Source organism: Plodia interpunctella, chromosome 11 (genome assembly GCF_027563975.2).
Source record: "Plodia interpunctella isolate USDA-ARS_2022_Savannah chromosome 11, ilPloInte3.2, whole genome shotgun sequence".
Lineage (NCBI taxonomy): Eukaryota > Metazoa > Arthropoda > Insecta > Lepidoptera > Pyralidae > Plodia > Plodia interpunctella.
Genome location: NC_071304.1, coordinates 9,453,220 through 9,474,085, shown reverse-complemented (window position 1 = coordinate 9,474,085; position 20,866 = coordinate 9,453,220).

The following is a 20,866-nucleotide window of genomic DNA, read 5'->3' as shown; positions in this document are numbered from 1 at the left end:
TAATAAAACAGTTTAAGCATACTTGAAGTTAAAATATGTTTTGTCTGTTTTTATCAATTTCAAATATTACCTATCAAGTGCGATTGTGACAAAACATACTTAAGTAAATAAATATATGAGGACAAACCACACAGATTGAGCTAGCCCCAAAGTAAGTTCGAGACTCGTGTTATGGGATACTAACTCAACGATACTATATTTAATAACAAATACACATATAGATAAACACCCAAGACCCGGGCCAATCAGAAAAATATCATTTTCCATAATGATCCGTCCGGGGATCGAAATAAGGTCCCGCTCTAGGTTCAGAGGCAAGCATTTTACCACTTAAACTTAAAGTATGTTTTAAATATTTGAATATCAGGGATAGATTGTAGTAATTTCCCACTGGCACTCACCTTTACTTAGAATTTGTTGAATAATTATTATCCTCAATGCTTTTGTATAAGCGTCGCAGCTGTTCGCCAAAACGCACGGGTAGAAAAGTGTCGCCATTATTATAAGGACCGAAATAAGTAAGGTAATATGTTGAATGTTGAAATCGTGCTGAAAATAACTTTAAATATTTATTTGCTATAAAATATTAATTTAATAACTAAAAAGAGTCTTATCTATCCTATCGCCGGTTGACTGTAAGAGATCCCTACATGAGATATATCCGCCGTTGTACATGTATCTTACTTGCATTAATTTTGATTAATGTACTTATTTTCGTGCAATAAAGTTATTACAAACAAACAAACCAGAGATCATAAATAAGGATGAGATAAGGCCGGAAGAAGAAGAAGAAAATATGTATTTTCTGAAGCTTAGATCTCCGTTCTCGTAAAAATTTACTATCGCCTATTGACTGTAAGATATCCCTGCATGGGATAAGTCCGCCGTTTTAAATATATCTTTATTGTGTTAATTTTAATCTGTGTACTAGTAGTGTGCAGTCCCATATATGTCAAATACTTTCGTGCATCAAAGTTATTACAAGTGAACGAATTTCTATATAAACGTATCCTATGCGTTATCACAGGTTACATCACCCGTACTATACAGAATTTCATCTTAACCTATGCAATAAATTTTACATATTTTAAGTAAATAACATAGGTACAAACTTTCACGGTTACAAGTATAGTAGGTACATACATTTGGTTGCAAATGAACTTACCCGCAAAAGGGACTTGCATATCACGAATAACAGACTTGAGAACATCACAAAGTTTGATATTATCCGCAACACGAACTGAAAAAAAGAAGAAAACTGATGTTCACCGTGATTCGTCTCACGCGCATAGATTATGTCATAAGATGAATTTTGACAAATAAATAGGTTAACTTACTTTGAATTGAACATTTTTTGTTACACCATTCGCCGCTTTACTTATAATCATGTAAGCTTTTAGCAACATTGTCAATTCTGTACATTTTTCCATAACATTATAACTATCCAATACATCACTTTTTTCATACCATTTATTCGAGTATAGCGCTTTCATATTGACTACCAATTGTTTTATTTTGCCGTTAATCATCTGAACCAATAGAATCCTCCATATCATCTCTAATTTAATAGCAATTGTGCACAAACTATTCAAAAATAGTATAGTATAACTATAAATCTCTACCTTCTGTTTGATTACAAGCAAGTATAAATTAATAAGACTTTCAACCACAGTAAATGTAGTCATCACAGCTGATTGGAAACCAAGAGCATAATACATATCATTATTTGGATACAATTCGTCAATTTTCTTAACATCGTCTAATATTTTCCTTATACTTTCTTTTTCAAACACGACAGTATGCAAAACTGACAGTAAATATTCGAATGAATATGACATACTGCAAATGAATAGTGTTAAAGAATTATTGATATTATTGTAAACGTTTAATATGAGTATAGTTACTGCAAATATTATTGATATAACGTTGTGTATAATCTTCCAAATAAAAAATAGATTTACGTATTTGTTTATACCGCATATTAATAAAGAAACTGTTAGTAACTTTATGTAAGAATACATGTTTGACAAAGTTTTAGAAGTGGACGAATTTGTAGAAGTCTTGTATAAGTTATCATATACCTACGTTAGTCAATAATAACAACTAGGTCATAACTTGGTTATGAATTAGAAATTTTTGTGGTATAATTTAATGGGATATGAATAAAACATGAAGTTATTACTTACATTGAACGCATTGCTACTTCAATTTGTCGAGTACCGAAATAGATAAAGCTTATTTCAATCAATTTATTAAGGGTGAGTTGCAACTTTGACGTTGACTTTAACCTACGCCCCGCCATCATTTAGTACGAAGCACGAACTGTTCTATAATGAGCTCAGTAGTTTCTGTTCCGACATGAGCTGGGTGTGTGCTGACGTAGAGAAAATAGGCTTGCAGAGTAATACTTATACGTACGTTAGCGCCGCACATGGGTGTAAAAGATGGCTAGACCATTGTGTCGTCTCGGACGCTGCCTGGCAAACAGTTGTGGAGGTACGTGTTATAGAGGATGTGTTTGTATCGGATCACTTACCCTTGGTCGTTAAGAGTGACATTAGCATTTTAAGACCTGAATTGGCATCTTCTCCTCTACACCGAAGCACTGTTGTGTGGGGAGTGCGTGACGAGAAACAGGTGGCTAGGTATAGTGAATTATGTAATCATAGTTTGAGTGAAGTTGATTTTCCTCCAGAGTTCTCGGAGTGCAGTCGTGGAGCATGTAGCGGCTAGTAAAACTAGTGAGAGATCTGAGGGGGGGAAGAGCAGCTCCAAACATCTATGTGGTTGGAACAAACACGTTCACGAGGCTCACAGGGTGGCCAGGCTTAATTACAGACTGTGGTTGCTATACAATCGCCCTAGTTCAGGTAGAATATATGTACAGATGAACGAGTCGCGTAAAATTTTTAAGAGCCGTCTACAATGGTGTCAAAAAAATCAAGATATACTTAAAATGAATGTCCTAGCTAAGTATAGAGCGGAAAAGCGGTTTGACCGATTTTGGAAAGCAACAAAAAGGCTTGATGTTAGGCCTGGCCTGCCAGCGAGTGTGGAGGGGGAAAGCGAGCCTAGTAGTATTGCCAATATGTTCCGAAATCATTTTAGGGTTAGCTCACAGTTGGGACCTTCTGCTCCCTCTTATGTCGAGCTTAGCGGACAGACTCCACTGTTATGCATTTCGGCAAAACAGATTAAAATGGCTATAAATGATATGAGTGGTGGAAAATCTCCTGGCCATGATGGCATCAGTGTGGAGCATTTGAAACATGCCGGTGCTCACCTACCCAGGGTGCTCGCTCTCTTCTTTACAATGTGTATTAGCCACTCTTATATTCCACATGATATGTTGAAAACGGTTGTGATACCCATTGTGAAGAATAGGGCGGGTGACGTTTCGGTAAAGGGGAACTACCGCCCCATTTCACTAGCAACAACCATTGCTAAGGTGTTTGACAGTGTGCTAAATTCGATTTTACAGAAGTTTGCTAATATTCACGATGCACAGTTTGGATTTCGTACCAAGCTGTCTACGGAAAGCGCAATTGTGAGTTTAAAGCACACAGTCAAATACTACACAGGTCGCAGGACGCAGGTGTACGGCTGTTTCCTTGACCTCTCGACGGCGTTTGACCTTGTGTCATATAATAAGCTCTGGGATAAGCTGAATGACGGTGGTATGCCGGCGGAAATTCTAAATATATTTAAATTTTGGTACGCCAATCAATCAAATGTTGTGAAGTGGGCGGGTGCATTTTCAGAGCCATATGTGTTGGAGAGCGGGGTGAGACAGGGTGGTTTAACGTCTCCCACGCTCTTTAACATATATATCAACGACCTCATCGTCGGGCTGAGCAGCATGCGTGTCGGGTGTCGGATGGATGGCGTTAATCTAAATAATATCAGTTACGCCGATGACATGGTGCTGCTTAGCCCGACGGTGGGGGGGCTAAACACCCTGCTTGAAGTGTGTCAGACCTATGCCGCCAATCATGGGCTGATTTATAATGTCAGGAAAACCGAGTACATGGTCTTTAAGGCCCCCGGTAACAGTCCCAATGTCACATTGAATATCACTCTCGGTGGAGTTGACATAAAACGCGTGACTAAATTTAAATACCTGGGACACATTGTTACTGAGGACCTTAAAGATGATGAGGACATTGACAGGGAACGCAGGGCGCTAGCGGTGAGGGGGAATATGCTGATCCGCAGATTCTCTCGTTGTACGGAAGATGTCAAGATCACGCTGTTCAAAGCATACTGTCAGAATATGTACACGGGAAGTCTGTGGGTCGGCTATACCCAAAAAGCGATGGGCGCACTGCGTGTTCTATACAATAACGTTTTCAGGATGATGTTGGGATTGCCTCGTTTCTGTAGCGCCTCAGGTATGTTCGCGGAATACCAAGTCGATGGCTTTGCCGCTATTATGCGCAAGAAGACCTCGTCGCTAATTTCTAGAATACGGGACAGTCCCAATAGCATTTTGAAAACGTTGGCAGATAGGTTTTCCTCTCCGTTGTGGGCTGCTTTTGTGAGGAGGGTGGTCTGCGAAAGAATTGATCCGATCTGATCACTCTCCAATTTTAATTTTATTTTATTTTTATTTTTGTTAATTTAATTTTATTTAATTTAATTTAATTTAATTTAAAAAAAATTAATTTAATTTAATTTCTATTTTATTTTATTGCTTGTAACTAACAAATCTAGACTAAGTTTACTAACATTGATATGGATCCGTGGTTATCTGAAATAAACAATTTTTATTTTTATTTTATTTATTTATTTTATTTAGACCAAATTTTCGTTACGCGCACTTTGCGTTTTTCTTAGTTAGTTCTATCTGTGTGATTTGTCCTAATATATTTATTTATTATATTTATAAAATGTAGATTTTTTGTTTTTTTTTTCATGTCGAAGTGCCAGTGGTAATATTGGAAAATATTGTACCTTCATTATGAAGTAGACCGATTAATGAGTAGCGAACAACAACAAAAATCAGCTAGTAAGTTATTTGTATGCGAATTATACCAAGAAGTTCTTTGAGAAGAGGAGGATATAAACCGAAATATAAGATATATAGTGACAAAAAGCTTGTATGAACCATACAAGAAAGATTTTTATAACATTTGATTTGAAAAAATACTTTGAGATGATGGTTGATTCTTCACAAACAAAAATCCTGATCTCGCTAATGACCCCAATATAAATTTGGCAAATTGGATGTGTGTGACAGGCGGACCGACAAGCGGACGATCCTAAAAGGGCTTATTAGGTACTTTTCCATTGAAGACCCCGAGGTACATAATTTTTCTTTCTGACTATTTAAAGGAGTGATATTCTTTTTAATTCATTCAATTCTCGATGTTTGTCTGTATGTATTCAAATGTAAGATTAATCATATACTTCTTGTCCTACAGTAGTTTCCATTACAATGCTTTATTATGATAAGCCTGACTGTATAGTGCACCCGGGTTCAGCTCCAGACGAGGGAACTCCTCAACGGTTTACTGCACGGACATGATTGTTTATTACGCATTAAATGCATCAATATCTCTCTAACGGCAATGAATACGTGTTTCAATTCACTTTACAGTCGAAACTTTTTGCAGTGAGGCATGGCTGTTAATACCACACTGTGATTTGTCGACTTTGTCTCACTACGAAAAGATTTGGTAATGAAAAGAGTAGCGACAACGCAGCGCGACGCCTAGTGCTTTGTACGCACAGCGTCTCATCGCCTCGTGCAGCATTCCGTTACTCACCCGGGACGCCGCCGGGCTACGTTATCAGGCTCTGTCAAGTCGGTCATGTCGTTAGCTGTGATGACGCGATGCTGTTGCTAATACGCTCAGTTGACTGGTCCGACCAAAGAGTAGAAAATAATTGATAAGATATTTTAAGAAAATTTATTACTGCAATGTTTCAGAAGGTATGTTAAGCCGTCGTTTCCGGAGGCATATGCTGTCGTTCAAACACTACGCCAATCGGCAATGGATCCGCGTGACCAATATAAAACCATTGAACCATTGACCATCTTAAACAACAAATTTTCTTTCAAGAAAAGAGTTTATGCTCATCTTTTGGACTCCTTTTCCTCCTGATTTTCTCTTTTCTGTTTAGCTTTTATGTGTATTTCTTGGACATAATTTTTATTATTTTGTTTTGTATGTATTCATATATTGATATATATGTAGTCTTATGTATATATGCTTTGCTATTTATATTTATATTTTATATATGTAGTTATTATTGTATTTTAGTATGTGGTAGTACTTATTTGTGTTTGATATTTTTGCGCCGCACAACTTTTCTCTGTTTCTCCTAATGGTTAGCTGGGAGAGAATGCTTATAGCATTAAGTTCGCCATTTGTTTATAAGTATGTTTTTACTTGGAACAATAAAGTCTTATAAATAAATAAAAATAAAATATACTCCTTATCCGTCCATAAGGAAGGCCAGTGTCCCTGCAGTGGGGACGTTCAAATGGCTGATGAAAGTGGTTGTTCGTTACGGAACTAATAAATAGTTATAATAAAATAAGCTTGGAGCTAAGAATTAGATAATTATATTTTTCTTTGTTCTTACAAATTGGTATAATGAAAAACAGAAATCGAATCGAAATGACAGGAAAAGAAAAACAATAGAAAAAACTAGATTTGTAGTGCGCGCACAGGAATAAAATTTAAATTGTCGTGTTCGATAGCCATTGGCTGCCGCGCGAGGGGTCGCGGCCGGGACGTGCCTAGTGTTGTGGTGTACTGGCGTAGACAGTGGTTAATGTGGTTCAATGGCTCAATTGCTAATAGTACCCTACTATTCGCTTGTAATACCATGGAGGACCTTTACAAGCTGACGACGAAGAAATAAAAGTGGCCACACACTATTCTCATATCCATACTAATATTATAAATGCGACAATTTATCTGTCTGTTCCGCTTTCATAGCTAAACCGCAAAAACTGATTTCTATGAAATTTTATATGCATGTAGATACAGAACCCTTTTTAACATAAGCTACTTTGTTTTCAAAAAATCAACCCCCCAAATGACTATAATGGGGGGGTGAAATTTTGTATGAAAATCATGTTCATGTTCATCATGAATTCACGCGGACGAAGCTGCGTGCAAAAGCCAGTATTATATTTATATAATACTTTAACTTTTTGAGTCGTTACGGATATTAATTTTAAGCTCAGAAGTTCTCCTTTTGTGGATTTGGGTTTTCTTTTCCGGGTAAAATGTACCCTACAAGGCAATGAAGATGTCTTTCTACCTTGTATAGTATAAATTACATAAAAATTCGAGTAGATTCTGTGTAACAAACATACAAATTTCACAGAAATAAACATAATTAATATAAGTTATGAACGAAAATCTACAATATATAATGTATAGCCACAAATCAAGCCAAAAATCCATGCCATAAGCTATTTTCGTAAATACTTATTTCTTAATACAAAAATTATTAATACTCGAAGTACCTAAAGGCCAGTTTCGTTACTTTCTGATAAAATGTAACATTAAATATATTATAAATATGTCATATAATATATTATAAAATGTAACATTAAATATATTATTATCTATTTGTTCGATATGTTATATTAATATTTTAAACTATTTAATAGATTTTCAGTTTTTTTTGTTACTTATTTAGGTGCGATGGTCTGACGAACTGCAGGCCTTCGATAAGGAATGGCACCAACTGGCGAGGAATATAAGTGGTTGGAAACAAAGAGGAGAGGCTTTTGCCCAGCAGTGGGACTTGAGAGCTACATAAAAAAAAGATCAATTCTTCTTCAATTTGAATTGAAAGTCAAATTTCACATGTCCAATCATTGAAACAAAAATTAAAAATTTCTCGGGTTTACTGAAAGAAATTTTTATAAAAATAATTTGTACCTTTATACTTACTTACCTATTTGTAAGTTTTATATTTACTCTGTTATATTGTGTTTTTAAATCCATACATATTATTAAGGAATAAGTCCCTCTGTCACAACTGTCTGTGTGAACGCTACAAACTCATGTCACTATATATCTTACCGTACAGATTTTTGTCAGTCTTTCATCAATAGATAGTGTGATTTTTTAGAAAGGTTTATGTTTATAATCTATTGTTTTACTCGAGATAAGCCGGGACGGGTCGCTAGTTAATAAAGTGCCACATCCAAATTTTGGACAACTCTAACCACGTCTATCCAAGATGGATTTTCTGGAACATGACTGTGAGATTTTTGATCGATGTCAGGGCGGCCCTCGCCGGGACATATTTATCTGCTTCAGAAAACAATTTCTGCCAATATAATATTTTCCTAGTTTAGGGTTCTTTCTCATAAATAAGAATGCTCGATATTCGGAAACTTTTGTTGATCGTAAGTTATGTAAATAAGCTAAGAATAAGTTAATATATTGTGATATTATATTGTTAGCATAATATATAGATATATAAATTATTATGTTTATCAAATGAATCCTTAGAGACTACAGAGCGGATTTTTGTACATTATTGCAAAATGATTCCTGAGGAATATTATTATGGTATTACCCGAGGGAAGCCGGGGATGGCTCATCATTGTACAGCCTGTAGCAGTCCACTGCTGGACATAGGCCTCTCCCAAGGTGCGCCACTGCTGTGGGTTTTGGGCTTTTCGCATCCAGTCGTACCCTGCAACCTTACGCAGGTCATCACGCCATCTAACCAGTGGATGGCCCACACTTCGCTTACCCAGGCGTGGCCTCACTCGAGAACACATATGTTCTCTTGGATGGCTTCTAGTAAATAAATAAAATAAACAAATTTTATACGGATCAGTTGGCTTCCCTCTCACGCTTGTCCAAATTCCCTAACATGATTCATAAATACGTGAGTTACAGAATAAACAACCGCAAACAAATATTTCGCTGCCAGTCATATTCCGTATCGGTTTTCTTTTGACATTAATCTTATTATTGGTATCTTTGGAACATTCGCCCTAATGAGGTAACAAAAATAACCTTTTACAAACTTTCCTCTAGTGTTTATTAATATTTTCGTAATACTTCATTGAAATGTTTATTCCGCGCTAGAATTTCATATCTATAAGATTCCCGTGGATGTCTACTAGCGCATCGCGGTTTTCAGTCAAGTGAGACGCAGCGAACCAATCACGTTGCGGTGTGGTTGTCGTTGCGTCACAACGGCGCACTGTGATTCGTGTGCGTAGGTAGTGCGTCTTTGCATTTACGTTTCACCATCGAGTCGAGTCGCAGCTAACCAACCCCGGTGCGCCATTGTGACGCAACGACAACCACACCGCATCGTGATTGGCTGGCTCTCACTCACTTCGAATTGATTCGATAGTGATATGTAATTTAAATATCATACTAACACTACATACACTAGTCTAAGGGTATAGTACTGGTTCTATTTGTCTAAGATGTGTGTCAAAATATGTAATTGATAAAAAAAAGCGACACATTCAGATTTGTTTTTGACAGTTGGATAGATGTAATTTCTGGAAACGCTGCGGAAACCTTGTAGCTCTCTGTCTGTCTGTCAGTTTCGTTGATCGAAGGCTCTCGAATATTGGAAAGCAGTGTTACGGACATATTGTTCGAAATTGATTACTAAACAAAATTACATTTACTCGTAAGCAGAAATAAATAAATATCCGAAACTAACAATAAAAACAAGTAAGCTAAGGCTCCTACTCGTGCCATGAGTGTAAATATGTAATATAAATATAATATAATAAACAAACATATCTAAGAATCACCGCATAAAATTAGCTATAAAATAAAAAAAATCGCAACCAAATCGGCTCACCCGTTAATGAGCTATGGTGCCACGTACAGACAGACAGTTAGCGGTCAAACTTATAACACCCCTCTTTTTGCGTCGGGCGTTTAAAATCCATATATTTTGATATTGGCCATATATTTTGATAAGAAGATAATGGTGGCTTTAGAAGATAAGATTAGATAGATATCACTTAATGACTTTATCAGGACAATAAATATATTGCAATTCAAATCATATTATAGTGATACAATAAAAAAAAAACACGGGTTGCACTCTAGCGATGCCGGCAGAAGTGAAAACTTGAATATTAACTTTGGCCATTTTTGACATCTTACGAATTTTCCACCAGGTCACGTGTCCTGACGAGAGTGAAGAGAGAAAGAGTTTAGAAGAAGAAGTTTTAAGATATGGGATGTTTATCTTGAATGTATATTATCTTAGAGTTAGTATCTCCAAATAAAAGTCTCAAACTTACTTTGGGGCTAACACAATTTCTGTGATTTGATATTACGCAAAATTGCTCGTCTTATCGCTTTTTCTTTTTGTTACTTCTTCAACCACAAAGCATCGGAGTTCAGGGTCCTATTCGTTTTCTTCTTCAATATTTCTCACGAACTTCGAGAATCGTAGCTAAGAAATCTATTTCGATAAAGCAGTAAAGTATTTAAATATTTCATAGTTAAGCTTTGCCACTGTCTCTTAATCCTAACTATTTTGTAAATGTGTATCTCGAGTACTTTACTTTTCATTACTTGTCTCAAATTACAAGTAATGGCAAAATTGATTGGATCAATCTTACTTCCTTTTAGCGTTAGGATTGAGTTACCTGTAAACATTGTTAAAATATACTGTTCTGTAACCCCGGGGATAATCCCCAAAAAACAAATCGGAAGGCCTACTACGAAACATACCAATACGTAGCACGTTACTAACGTCCACATTCTGTCTCTTCTTCCCATATCGTGTATGCTTCATGTAAAAAAGGGAGAACATTTGTAACGTGTTTTAGGATTCATGGCAGCCCCCAAATTTTATATTTTAATTTTGTAATTTAATATTTTATAATTATTAAATTAATTTTGTTTGTACAGGTTCAAGGTTTGCCTAGCTGGAGCTAAAGGTTCTCTTGTACAATCTTGTGGTCAATTTTAAAATCAGAAAGTGTAAAAGAACTGCTGACCCTATTGTGCTGAATCCTGGTGACTTCAACATAAAAGTTCTAGGAGGTACTTATATCAAGATGGAGGCTACAGAGTAACTTGTTATGATACAAATCGACAATGAAGTCTAAATTTTACCTTTTTTAGATTATAGATTTTTTTTTGTAAGTACCTACTTACTTTTAAGTATGGCAAAAATTTTTGAAAATAATAAAAAGCATATATAACAAATCCATTTATATGGTTAAAATTTAGCGGAAACAAACACGATTTTTTTAAGATACGGTCTTACCGTATCTTTTTAAAGATTTTTTAAAGATACGGCCTTACCGTATCTATTTAAAGATTTTTTAAAGATATGGTCTTACCGTATCTTAAAAAATATAAATCATGTATCATTTATTAAAAAAAAAATTAATCTTCTGTAGATTTATTTGGGGAATTCCGCCCTAGAATAACCTCATTCCATATGCTTTTAAGAGATGACTAAGGGACGCATAACTTAGGCAGCTGACATTTAATAATAGCATTCCCAAGGAAGATTGACATCAGGCAAGCATGTGAAATGACAACCAAAATTGTTCTCTTTGACGACCTCGGTAGCGCAGTGGTAAGTGCCTCGGAACCGAGAGTTCCCAGGTTCTAACTCCGGTCGGGTCACGATTGAAAATGATCTTTTTCTGATTGGCCCGGACATTGAATGTTTATCTATATACGTACTTGTTATAAAATATAGTATCGTTGAGTTAGTATCCCATAACACAAGTCTCGAACTTACTTTGGGGCTAGCTCAATCTGTGTGATTTCTCCTAATATATTTATTTATTTATGTTCGCGTCACAGTCCTAACACACCGGGAAATGCGGTACAGTTTTCATCAGTAGGTAGTATGAATCCTGAGGAAGGTTTCAGTGTAGATAGAACTTTATTTGTTACTGTTTCACACAATTACAGACAAAGAAAAATAATATAACTAGAAAAATACATAAAACTAACAATTACATTGTAACGTAAAGTAACAAAAGGCTACTAACTACTAAGGCTCACTATATGTTACCCAGAAGAGTAACAGCTGATTTTCAGCTGACACCTTTGAGGTAGCGCAGTGTATAATTTACCCTTACCCCTACCCTTACATATTAAAGTTTGTATAGCTGTTCCACTACATCTTAGCATACAGTATCGAGAGTATCCGACATGTCCATCTGGATTGTGTTGTCTGGAATTAATTTCCTGTTGTCTGCTAGTCTAGTGCACAAACAATACAATATTCTGTGTTTGAATTCAGCTAGGACATGATTCGAGAAAATTGTCTACTTGACTGGGTAAAATAATATTAACATAAAGGCATTCAAATAACAACATAAAGGCATTTAAATAACCCAATACAATAATTATTCCTGTCACATTAATTGGTCGATTATTAATTACGAAATTTAGTATTATTTTGCTCTCGTATTAAGAATGCACTTTGACGCCAAAATCGTGATGTCATAGCACATTACTGTAAAAAAAAGTTAAATATATTTTTGTGTTTTAGCATTAGAAATAAATACTGATTTGTCTAGTTGGAAAGTAGCCAATTATATTTTAAACAATTTATTTTTATCATATTTTTTTTCTTTCTTCTCTTTCTTTCTTTAGCTATATGCATACAATTTTTTATCTAAATCTGTCTAGCGATTTAGTCAGATCAGAAAGAACAGACAAACAGACAGATAGACAGACAGACTTTCATATTTAGCATATTAGAATGGATATGTGACTACTTACGAAGTCGCACATCAAAACTTGTCATGTTTGCGGCGAGTTTAACTTAACTTACTTGAGATAAACGCTCGACACTCGACGGAATAACGTCTCGATCTAACTTCGATCGAAGTTTCTAACTTGTTAACTTGACGTTTGATAGTAATAAGAATCTTTTTGACTTAATAAGTTTTATAATCGTGTTTGTATATAGTGTATACAATGTATGACTGAGCCCGAATTGGGGACCATGACAGAAGTTCCAGTAGCCATGAAGATAAAAAAATACTTATTCATTGATTTTTTTTTTACTTTTATAGATGTTACGACATCTTGTCAAAATTCCAAAATCGAAATCATTCCTTACAGTTGAAACTAAATGAACGTAAATACTACAATACTTATGGTGGGTTGCACTGTAAGTTAACTTTAACGTGCGCAGAAAAAAGCAAGGTACGCCATTTTGTCTTAATGTCAGCGGCGCGCCGGTTAAAGTCAACGTCAAATTTGACGATGCAACTCACCTTTACTCCTCTGGTTCAGCGCTACTAGCATCCCGCCCGGCTTAGCACGGGTCTATGTAAGCAAGTACTGTACATATAAACCTTCCTCTAGAATCACTGTATGTATTTAAAAAAATCCGCAACAAAATCCATTGCGTATTTTTAAAGATGTGATGATTCTATTTATATGAATGAAAAATGTATGCTTATAACTAATATTCATACGAGAAACGACTTTGTTTTTTACTATGTAGTGATAAATCTTGTTTAACCAACACATCTAAATAGAATCAAATTAACCTTGAAGACTTTATTGGTTGTATCAAAAACATTGTTCGCGTAGATAAATTTCTTTAATACGTCCTTAAGTAGATTTTTATGGAAATCCGTCGACGAGTCGGCATAATTTCTCATTCATAGCGCCAAATCGAGATTTTGCTCGGGGAAACTTGTAGGGATGTGCCTCGATGGCTTCCTATCGATAATTTAGCAATAGTAATTTTAAACTTTCGATTTTCATATGCATATTAAATGCATACGTACGTTTTGTTATGGTCATTTCTGAAGCAAAAAAGGGAAAGTGTTGGAAAGTCGACTATTAAATTATGTCACCAAACAATATTTGAAACTAGCTCGATCAAGACAATCCTGAAACCATCTTGGAAGATTAAGAGACAAAATTTAATTATAACAGTATAATGCTTGCGTGCGGCTTACAAGATTGTTATAAAATCATTTAGTTTTCACAAATAAGTTTACCAATTACAATTAAATTCATATTCAAATAACAATATCGTATTACTGTTATTGTTTGAGCCAATTAAATCATTATTGGTGGGATAATCACTCATTATAAATTATCTTTCGAACATTTTCGTTTGTACTAAATAATATTTTGTAATTACTAATCGTAAAGAAATATAAAATGAAATATAAAATAGCACATTTGACGATATTTGGTCCGCCACCTGGAGGTCGTGGGTTCGATTTCTAGCGTGAGTAAAAATATACATGTGATCACAAATATTTGGCTGTAGTTCTGTGTGTTTTGTCCGTTACTGTATTTGTGTCCTTCGGACCCGCGATACAAACTTAGTGCTTAGTGTGGGTCGTTGAGTGTTATCAAAAATCAAGAACTATCGAGATTATAAATGCGTTGTAACAATTATGTCCAATGCTGTTATTAAATATTATAACAAATTTTTCTACCAGTCGAGAATCATTAAACATTTTTTTAATGCAAATTGTACATAAATAATGTTTTGGAATGTTCACTAAATTCCATGTACTATACACATTCTAAAAATTTCAAGAAATGGACCCACAGACCACAAGCACATAATTTATCCTCTGAAAGAACTTCTACTGAGCTCAATCGAGATTTTCAACCGACTATCGATAATATCAATCGATAGTTTACCATCACTGACAGCTTGTAAATCATAGAATTATACGCAATGTCTTCTATTATACCAGTTGTATCGTTTTATTGTTCTAATTTGTTGTTCCCTTAATGGGATAGTAAGCAACGTTACAGGAAAAATTCAGTGGCTGAGAATTTTAGCATAATAGCGGAAATCTAGTTTATAATGTAATAGTTTATTACAACTTAGGATTCTGAAGATCGTGTCAAGTGGAGAAGAAATAGTATGAAAGCCCCTGGGCTAGGACACGAAGGAGTATAGGATGTTTAGCTTCGTGGCCGTGGAAACAACTGGAAAAATGCTCAGATCAGAGAAACATGTCATACGAGGCGACAGAAACACAGAGCCTTAGTAACTGATAGGTAACAATAACATTCCTAATGGGTTAAAGTCGTGCAGACGGCCGCAACATCGCAGCCGAATATTCAAAAATTTAAGGTATACTTTTTTATGCTTACCGCGGATTTTGCGTGAGAGAGACTTATAATATTAGAAAGGATCATAATATTGAGGGGACGGTATATAAATAAATATTATAATGTAACTGAAGAAGGAAAAAATTTGTATATTGTGTATTTTTTAGAAATTCTTGCTGGACTAGACTTATCTATCGATATAGTATACAATATTTATAGTCTAAAACTCTAAAGAATTTTGTTATTGAAAAGATTTCCATAGACTAGAATCTGTTACAATTAAATTCAAAAATTTTTGTAAAATAACTAAGAAAGTTGTAGGTCTCCCTCGGCAATTAATTGTAATAAATATCTGTCGTACACAAATTACAAGTGAGGGGATAAAATAAATAAAATACAGAAATATCACCTATGACAATGAAGAACAACAAAAGTAGAAATACTATTTTTGGGCTATAAATTTTCAGATTCAAGGGTCACTAGATTATTATAATATTTTCATTTAATTTCATATCATTTTAAATTCTAAATTAAAGGGCGAGTTGATTTTAACCGGCGCGCCGCTGACATTAACACAAAATGGAGTACTTTGCGTTTTTTTGCACACGTTAAAATGAACGTCAAAGTTGACGGTGCAACCCACTTTAAGCTTCAGTTACACCAGTCAACTTCGGCATTAATTTCGACCTGCGCGCAGCCGTCGATTCGATAAAATGGCATACTTTGCGTGGTCACCAGTCAGTTTGCCAACCAACCTGTGTAGAAGCACAGGTTGGTTGGCAAACTGACTGGTGCCACCCATACTATGTGATATTAAAGTGAAAGTTTAAATAAAAAAGTAAATTTTGTCATGCCAATGCCATAAAAAACATTCTGTAAAAAACCTGTCTCGCAGCTCAGTTTTTCTACATCATTAATCAACATTAGTAAAAAGTTGTGAGATCCATGTTACCAAGTCGATTAATTAATTTAGTTAGTTAATATTATCACATCAATATTAAAAATCTTTAAGGTTTTAAATGAATAGATCAACTTGGCCATCGCATGAAAACACAATGTATCTTACAAATAATACATATTATACGTATTACTTGTAAAATACCACGCGATTGAAACTCTCGTCTCCAAAACGTGAGTGAATGAGTGACAAATCCATGAAATTTTAACAAGTTGAAATTCTTAAACTACTGGTTCAAATTGAATGAAATTTGAAATTTACAGTGTTTAAACAATTCTTGCTTAGTTACTGAGAATGCAGGCTTCCTATTTTATTCACAACGAAGTTATTGGGGTTCGAAATTGGCCTGAAGTGCTTAGAGAAAAGGATGGTACGGCCGTGACTTTTTTTTGCTCGACTCGCGGGGGCGCTGCCGTGCCCCTAATTATTACGTATTCTTCTGTGCTTCAAAAGACACACTAAACCTTTGGTTCTTCCGGTTCATATGTCATTGCAACCCACTAGTCATGGTCGAAACTCCTTATCTGTGTATATGTGTGTGTGCGCCCTATAATAGGACCCCTCCATGTCTTCTCGTAGACGTCGTACGTGGCGCATAATGATGTAACGTTGGCGGCTGATAGGCAGTAATAGCACCAGGGCTTCGCTCCCGTGGGTTTTTGAGATAAAATATAGCCTATAGCAATCTTGGTTAATGTACCTTTCTAATGGTGAAAGAATTTTTGAAATCGGTTCGGTAGTTTCGGAGATTACCCTCCTCAAACTTACAAACGCTTACGCTCTTTATAATAGTAGTATAGATCAATGCGAGAGAGAGAGAGAGAAGACGTACTCTATATATCATATATAGATCTACAAACTCATTAATTTGTGACAGAAATCTGCCAGTTCCTTGGCAATCGAACTAAACCGACTAAAACTCCCATCGCATCCGATCGAGCACCAATCATAGAGTTAAGTAAGGCCCGATCAACTTGCTAAGTTTCTAAGTAAGAGGGGATTTGGCCCTCAATTATGACGGGAAATGTACGTAAATAGTTCGCCTTTAGTAAGTTCATACAATTTAGTTTGCCTTTTTGAGCTTCTCTCTCGATCTGAGCGTTTTCCCGGTTGCTTCCGAGTGTCGGAGCCCAGTCCTTTTCCTGTCTCGAAATTAAAAATATTAGCCTTCCTTATTGATGGCAAAGGAACGTGGGCCATGACCACAGATCAAGAAAAAAATATTTATTTATTTTATTAAGAAAACCAACAGCGTTTTATAATGATATTACAACAGTAGTACATAAAAATGAAGCCAGTTGGTTTCCCTTTCTATGACAACAATATTTTTGAATAGTCGACGTTGGTTAAAGAAATACATATACTCGTAGTTATGTGCCTGTATAAAAAAGAAAGTGAACAATTTTATGGTCACAATAGCTGAATTCCTATCTACATGGTAGGAATTTTTACTTGTTGTAAAATAACGGTCACTCATCTACGTAAGATTTAAAAAGAAAAAAAAACAGTTATGATCCACCACGAGGGCCCAAAGCTGGTTTGAAGGTTACACAGGTGCTATACAGCTATACAGAGTAATCTCCGAAGCGTGGAAGAACTTGAGATTATATTTTTTAACCCATCTCATTACCACTATTGCTAACGGTCAATCGCACGTTTATTTTGAGCTCGTCCAAAAACGAAAATAAAATATGGAAATTGAAACTGTTCTGTCTGTCTGTTCATTTATCACGTACTTGCTGAGGAAGTACGCGGAAATTCTCAGATTAAAGTCATTCGCACCAATGTTTTCGTATATAATATTTAGTAGTGAGTTATAGTGTATATTAGCTATAATAAATTTGTACAATTAATTATTAATTTGTTTATCTAATCTAAACATTCCTCCTCCTATATACTGGTGATGAAAACCGTAATAAATTCGTCCGGAAGTTTTTGAGTTCGCGTTCATACAGTCAAACAGATGATAGAGACGACTTTTTTTCATATTGTATGGATAGGATATTGAAATGGCTTGTAAATCTTAAACATGAAGGAATTTGCGAACCTTTTCTCTTGGTCGGGTGAACATCAAAGAGGCGTGACACCGAAGTGTTTTTGGGATTGATGACATCGGTTAGCCACTTCGGGATATGTTGTAATGGCACTGATTGCATACTTTTTTACACAAACATAATAGTAATCTAAATAAAATTTTATACCAACTACATACGTCATTAACGCTAATATATTTTATGTATTGACCATCCGAACGATTCAGTCGAAAAGGTCACCCGGAATCGTACCTGACGCAAATGTCCACAACACTTGCAGCATTCCTCCGCTGAATATCAAGGCTGATACTGAATGGATACTTGATGATATAATAATTGATTGAAAATTTTGGAAACATATAATAATGAAAACCTTTTCTCGTACTTCAAATTTGCAAGAGGTCGCTGACTGAATTAAAACTTAATCATGATATATTTATTAGGCTCTCCCGCAGTCTTATCCTCACGTACATTCCCGACTGTGACGCCTCGAAGACCTGAGTTCGCCTAAAAATATAATTTGTTTTGAAGCTCCGTTCTGACGGTAGTTATGGGTATTCTGTTACTGTCTATCAATTATGGCTTTTTCGCAATTTAGCACTTACAACAGATATGGATAAATCCTTTTTTAGAGCAGGAACTGCTAACAAGAAACGCTTTTTTTATTTAACTGCAACAATATCTCCATCGGCGTACCTCAAACTTTAGTAAGCTTAGTTTTCATTAAGGCAAAAGGCGTGGTCGACACCCATACTCCTAAGAGCCAGGTCCCATTATTACATTGCGTTGTGCTATTCCGTTGTGCTCCTTTGTTTTATATTGGCGACATTGAAATGTGTCGACGTTCGTCGAATCTCCATACAATTCCTACATTGTTTGTCGACGGACTTCGAAACAACGGAGTAATGGGGCCGTAATAAATAAATAAATATATTGGGACAAATCACACAGATTGAGCTAGTCCCAAAGTAAGTTCGAGACTTGTGTTATGGGATACTAACTCAACGATACTATATTTTATAATAAATACATATATAAATAAACATCCAAGACCCGGGCCAATCAGAAAAAGATCATTTTCCATCATGACCCGACCGGGGATCGAACCCGGGACCTCTCGGTTCAGTGGCAAGAACCTTACCACTGCGCCACCGAGGTTGTCAAATGTAATCCTAACCATCTGTCAGGAAGACCTGCATTTTGCACGTCAAAATGGCTGATTATATAATATAGGTTTGCTATCATCACGTAGATTTCATAGACATTCGTTATCTTGTTTATAGAGTACACATTATTTAATTACAATGTACAGTATGTGAAGTTAGATCTGGTAAAGTTAAGGCGCATATATCTGACCACTTTTTCATACATTTTGACTAAAGTGTGGAGTTTGTGAAGTTAGGGCTTGTAGGTTTAGAGCATGTAGTCTTCGAAGCTTGGTTTTATACGATATCTGATAACTTTTTCACAGGATGAACAAACTAGTCTCGTCTTGGCAACATTTTTAGATGAAAACGTTTTGGTGGTATCAACATATGTTAATGAGGAACATATGTTCCTCATTGAAACATTCGTAATCTCACAATTAATTATCCTAATATCACACCGTAGAATACGAAGCCAGTGCTCGTTTCACAGTCTGTGTGCTGTATGTAAAATGTCCGCTTTAATTGCGGAATATCGAGAATGTATAATGAATGGGTCGAGATACCGCGCGGGTTTGAAATATGTGAGCAAGCGGAGGTGGGCACGGTCCGGGCTGAAATATGACTATTTCCTGAAAGACCTAAATCAAAATGATGGATTAATAATAGCAGGAAAATGATATTAAAATGAATGAAGATGAAAATCACAATTTTTATTTGGAAAGCTGGCGATAACACTCTGGCTCACCATGCGTTACTAAAGCTGCAGTCAAATTTTGAGACTTAATAACATGCGTGATTGTTTTTTGGCGGCGCATCAGATATTGCTTGTGTTTTCTTATTTATGTCCCACAAAAATATGAATTTCATTATAAAAATCAAATTTATAGGACCAATTACACTACCAGTTATAACAAATACAACATTTTAATTTTAGTTTTTTGGTTTTCTTTAAAAATCGTGTTTTTGGTATTAAGACCACATACTAACCCGTAATAATATTCATACTAATGTTATTAAAAAAAGATTTATATTTCTGTTTGTTAATGAATAAACTCAAAAACTACTGGACCCATTTTTTTGGTTTAACCCGAGTGACGCCGAGACGGGCCGGCCGTTAGTGATATTATACAAAAATTATACTTTAAATGATTTCTTTAATGATAGACTCGGATAGAATTTAGGGCTAGTATAAGTACATTATAATTCTTTTTTTGTTTTGGATTTGTAGTGGATAGCATGCTCCTCTTTATTTATTTATATTTGCATACCTATATTCGGTAAAACGTGTAGGTCTAATTCATTTTGACTATTTGTACTCATGTTTTTGGCAAATAAATGTTTTCTTTCTTTCTTTCTATTAAATGCACGCACACATACAAAATAATGTGGTATTCTACAGATGTAGCTGGAACTTTATCATCCTTACATAATATAAAACAATGTCTTCTGCCGTCTGTTCATCTGTTCATAATAAACTCAAAAATTACTGCACGGATTTTGCGGTTTCCTGAGAAAGGTTTTGGAGTATAATTTATATTTTTTTGAGCGAAGCCGACAATATAAAGGTTCGTTTATATTATACCAAATAAGCGTTACCCATTCTATTCCCATTCTGTCTGATCTACCAATGCAATGGCTTCAGGCTAAATGGAAAAGGCCCTTTATGAATAAACTAGGCAGATTGAA